Below are 5,259 nucleotides of genomic sequence, written 5' to 3'. Positions count from 1 at the left end.
GATAATGATGCATATGTAGATAGTTCTGATGTAAGTCTTGCTGGGTACATTTGTACTCACGTTTGCCTATTTTATGTTTTTGCAAAGAGACTTCGGTCTCGCTAGTAGTTCCGCGTGGACTTCGACGTTTAGCTTGTTACCTCAGCTACGATCTTGTGCCCTCGGCAGGATCTGATAGATAGTCAGGCTTCTCAGCCTTTTTCATTTATAGATGTCTGTACTCAGACATGATAGCTTCCGCTTGTGCTTTGACTTGTATGCTCTGATGTTGGGTCATGAGACCCCTGTTTGTAATATCTCGCTCCTCGGAGCCTATTGAATAATTACTTGAGTCGTAGAGTCATGTTGTGATGCCATGTTGTATTTGCACATATCGAGCATATTGTGTGTATGTTATTGAAATGCTTGGTATGTGTGGGATCTGACCTATCTAGTTGTTTATCTTTAGTAGCCTCTCTTACCGGGAAATGTCTCCTAGTGTTTCCACCGAGCCATGGTAGCTTGCTACTGCTCCGGAACACTTAGGCTGGCCGGCATGTGTCCTTCTTCGTTCCTGTGTCTGTCCCTTCGGGGAAATGTCACGCGATGAATACCGGAGTCCTGTTAGCCCGCTACAGCCCGGTTCACCGGAGTCCTGCTAGCCCAGTGCTACAGCCTGGATTCACTCGCTGATGACCGACACGTTCGATGCTGGGTCATGGATGCCTGTCCCTGTAAGTTTGTGCCACTTTGGGTTTACGACTAGCCATGTCAGCCCGGGCTCCTTATCATATGGATGCTAGCGACACTGTCATATACGTGTGCCAAAAGGCGCAAACGGTCCCGGGTAAAGGTAAGGCGACACCCGTGGGAATACCGTGCGTGAGGCCGCAAAGTGATATGAAGTGTTACATGCTAGATCTATGTGGCATTGAGTCGGGGTCCTGACAGCGTTGGTATCAGAGCTTGACTGCCTGTAGGATTACCAAGCCAAACTGGTCGAAGTTGAGTCTAGAAATGCTTTAGTTATATAAGGGAATTGATTGTGGGATGGAACATAAGACTCTTTTTACTCCTTATACTTTATGCCCTTCTGATCTGAGTCATCTTATCTTTCCTACGGGGATTAAGAACTAGGCTATCTCTTTTTTCTATCAGGATCACGTGTTACTAATCCGTAGACTTATAAGATTGTTGATTCAAGCCTCAGTTCGGCTCCTACTACCTCCGTATGTTAACTGTTGATCTCGAAAACCTTGATATTGTGCTTCTAAGTGGTTATGCCACCATTTTTGTGAATGTCTCAAATCTTTTGAAGCATTTACAGCCGTCATGCTGTCCGGGTCATCCCAGGTTTCTAAAATAGTCGGATGCATTTGCAAATCCCTTCCTTCTGTTTCCAATGTGCCTTTGGTCAGATTAATCACACAAATCAGTGAGTTGAGGTACTTTATTGCCTTGACATATATGTTGGAGCTGGTATTATGACCCTAGGTGTCTTAGGGGATCATCTAGTAATTTAGCCATGATTTGTGTCCCAGTGTGATGATTCTGGCCATCATTCTTGTAAGCATCCCGTGATGCCACTTAGTTAGTAGGCATTTCACTTCCGGGTTTTGAACCCGAGATTCACTCTACTTACTTCATGTAGATAGTGTTTCCTAGTTCCCTTAGGTTATTAGTAACCTTTGCGTTAGTCCTCGAGGTCCGTGGTATATCGTTCTTCCAAATACCATGAACCATTATGGCAGAAGTTTGTTGGATCAAAAGATCACAACAGGCCCTCTATGAGTTCTCCATTCTATATTGCGACTCTGCCAGCTCAACCTTTCTGCATGGGTTATCCGGAAGAATTATGTTGAACTTGGTTCGACATACTAATCTATGCATCCACAACTCAGAAAGTTATATGTTCCTTGAGTTGTCCCTCTTTAGTTGTTTTCTGGCCCTCGTCTATCAATTGATAGTCAGGAGTAATTGTGCATTCGTGTTATCAATGCTTATTACTCTTGTGGTCCGTCAAACCATTCCATTCAGGATGAATAGGAGAAACAAACTCCAGAACCTCATCCATATCTAGGATTGGGTCAAAACAATTGTATTCCGCAGATCAAGTTGCAATCCAACTTCTGGTCTGCTCTACCCTGAAGTATTACCTTCTTTATGACAGGAATTTCATGAGAATTGCACCACCTTTTGTGAATTCTAGACATAGTGATACTTCTCGCCATCCTTTTTCGTTCCTCGGTTCCGCGTTGTTGCAGCCGGAGTGCCGACAAGTGAATCATGATGTGTGAACTCAATACTCCTAGCAACCCCATTGCTTGGTAGTTAATGGACAATAATCTTATTCCTAGTATGTTGGTTATTGAATCACCATTCTAAGATTGATCGTGCTACCTAGTCCTTATTTCCTGATTCACTCTTTGATTGATGAGTAGGATTTTGTCAAGTCCTCGCTCATTTGATCATATCATCTTGCCCTGAAAAGCAAGATTGTTCTCGAGCTTAGTAACATATCGGTGGTTCGTGATTTCCGAAGATCTTCTCGGAAGTATTACCAGGTTGTCCCCTGACCGCTATGTTGAGCTCATGATCAAGTTGGTTTCTTGAGAACCACCTTCTCCCCAAGAATCGGTGTTAGATATCCCTGAGCTAGTTGGTTAAGCTAAACGACAACTTGGAGGGTTGGAAGATAAAAGCTTGCCTGACTTAGTTCGTTCCAAAGGGATATTCTTGTGTAGTGTGTGTTGAAGAAAGATGATATCTTCATCGATTGGTCCCTGTGATCAGTTGCTGCACCTACTGTCTTATCAATCCTTTGATTTGAGTGTGGACTATCGTCAAATCAAGTCAGAACCAACGATGTTCGTAATGTTGTCTTACTCGTGGTTGATCCCTCGAGCATACACCATTACATCTTTGGTCTGACCAATGCTATCATCGTGTTCACCTAACTATGGAATTTCTTTTAAAAGGAAACCCGGATGAATTGTTGTTGAGCCCATTGACAACATCCTTATCTCCTCCATGATTTTGAAGAACACTAAGCTAGTGTTGGAAACTTGTGTAAGCATTTTCTTCATGCCCCGTTCATGAAGTATATGTTTGGATGGAAGAAGTGACTTCCTTTGATTCACGTGCATTTGATGTAAGTTGCCGTCGTGAATTCGAGAAAGTTTGTTTTTGCTCCTCTGGAATCATCCCAAGTCCGTCATGCATGTGCGAAGTATTCTATGGTCTGATAGACTGATCATCTTCATCCCATATGTATCCCTAGCACACCAAGCCACTGAGTGATTTGTTCAAGGAAAAGGAGTTGTTGTGCAAATACTAGTTCATGCACAAGATTCCTATATCCTCAATGATGGTTCCTTACCAGAACTCGGTAGTGTTTTATTGTAAGACTACCATGTGATCATGTTTGTCTGGGACAGCGTGTTCACATGTTTGTAGCAGAACCAGCTCATGTTTTGGAGCTTACTATCGTAGTTCATTTCCCGAGAATCTCGCAACGTCATCTCGTCGATTTGTGTTGCAAACTTTCATTTTTTTTCCTAGACTCGATGAGTCTGGAATATCCTGACACCAACCAGATCTGAATCTCAGGCAGATATGATGGTTGGAACATTTCCCAAGACTTATAATATTGGTCTCGCGATAACCGGTAGAGTGGATATCGTGGCCAACACACCCAGCCGGAAGACCTGTTATTATAAGTCTTGATTGAGGAAGTTGGCCACCTCCCCATAGGGATTTCCTAGGATTTACTCCCTAGTTGCCCCTATGGATTCTTGAGCTCCCGAAGTCCGACCTTTTACTTGTTGTTCCAGTTATCAAACCATATCTATGAATGGGTTACACTAGCACATCAAGGAGAACATTAGGAGCGGAGTGCTAAATGTGTCTCAGTCGATCATCCAGATTTTATTTGCTTGGCCTCGCTAAGGTGAAATCCGAGAAAGTGTTATCCTCCTTTGCATCTGCATCGTCCATCGCTATTCATCATGGTAGTATGTTGTGTTGCCAGGATCCTTGACACGGATGTTGGTAAAACCTTGATGATTATGGAAATGCTCAAGTTCTTGAGAGCACGCACAAGCGCTACGTGTTATCATCGGCACTAATTGGGATTCCTCTCAGTTTCCTCGGAAATGCTATGACCTTTCAAACAGTGAATTCACTCTCGATTGTTGGGTTCTTCCCCAGTTAACAGAATCATTCCCAGCATTTGCATTTTGTTCCCAGCTTGCACCGTCAATGTGCCATTCTACCATGGGTCTCTTCCATTTCCGGTGGTAAGCAAATTCATCCATTACGTTGTCTTCAACAAGGTAATCCACATCATCCAAGTCCGAGTATGCCATTCTACCGACCCCGCCAATCGATTGCTATGATTTGCCTTAGGCTGATATAGAGAGTCTCAATGATCTCTATATCAAGGTAATTCTTTTTGCCACTTAAGATAATAATTTACGAATCACCCTTCTCCAGGATGTTTCGTCGTGGTATCATGGCAATTCAACTCCTCGCTACGTTGACAACCGATCGCCATATTCTTAAGTATGGAATTGTTGTCCACCTAGTGAACCTTGTCACCTGCTCCACTCCATCCCTCTAGAGGTATGCTTCGTCTCTCAGCTCGAGAGATGTTGCTATGTCACATTCCGGGAGTTAATCCTGAGTTGTTCGACCTTCGAGAAGACCGATCCTTCCAGAGTTTTCCTTTCCTCTTCTTGTCATGTTAGTTGGAGTTCTCAGAGCAAGACTTCGAGACAATGGTGGTGAACGAATCAACGTCCATTTGAAGTGCAACTGGATCGTGAAGATTATGCTAGTTTGCGTTTCCCCTTTCACCTTACCCTACGCTTGAATCTCGAGACGAGATTCTTGTTTAGTGGGGGTGAGTTGTCACATCCCTAGCTGCTGGTAGTGCTCTAGGCTAGCTCATGTGTTGCATCATGTTTAAATTTTGCCTAAAATTGAAATGGGGATGCTCAAACCCTAGCATTAAATCAATTCAACTAGGGTCAAAATAAAATCTTTTTCAATGAACCCAAAATGACCTCTGAAAATGTTCATGATTTCTGGTAAAGGTGAAAACCTCTGCCAAAAATGATGCACATATTTCTAGGCCATTCTGGATTTTTGAATTAACACATATTGTATTTGAGTTGGAGCAAATATATGTTATATATATTTTTAATGCTTCAATAATTCTGATATTTTGTGAGGGGCTCTAGAATATTACTTTCAGTCCCTGCAAAAATTATTGGAAGA

Source organism: Triticum aestivum, chromosome 2A (genome assembly GCF_018294505.1).
Source record: "Triticum aestivum cultivar Chinese Spring chromosome 2A, IWGSC CS RefSeq v2.1, whole genome shotgun sequence".
Classification (NCBI taxonomy): Eukaryota; Viridiplantae; Streptophyta; class Magnoliopsida; order Poales; family Poaceae; genus Triticum; species Triticum aestivum.
Note: the sequence above shows the minus strand (reverse complement) of the source record.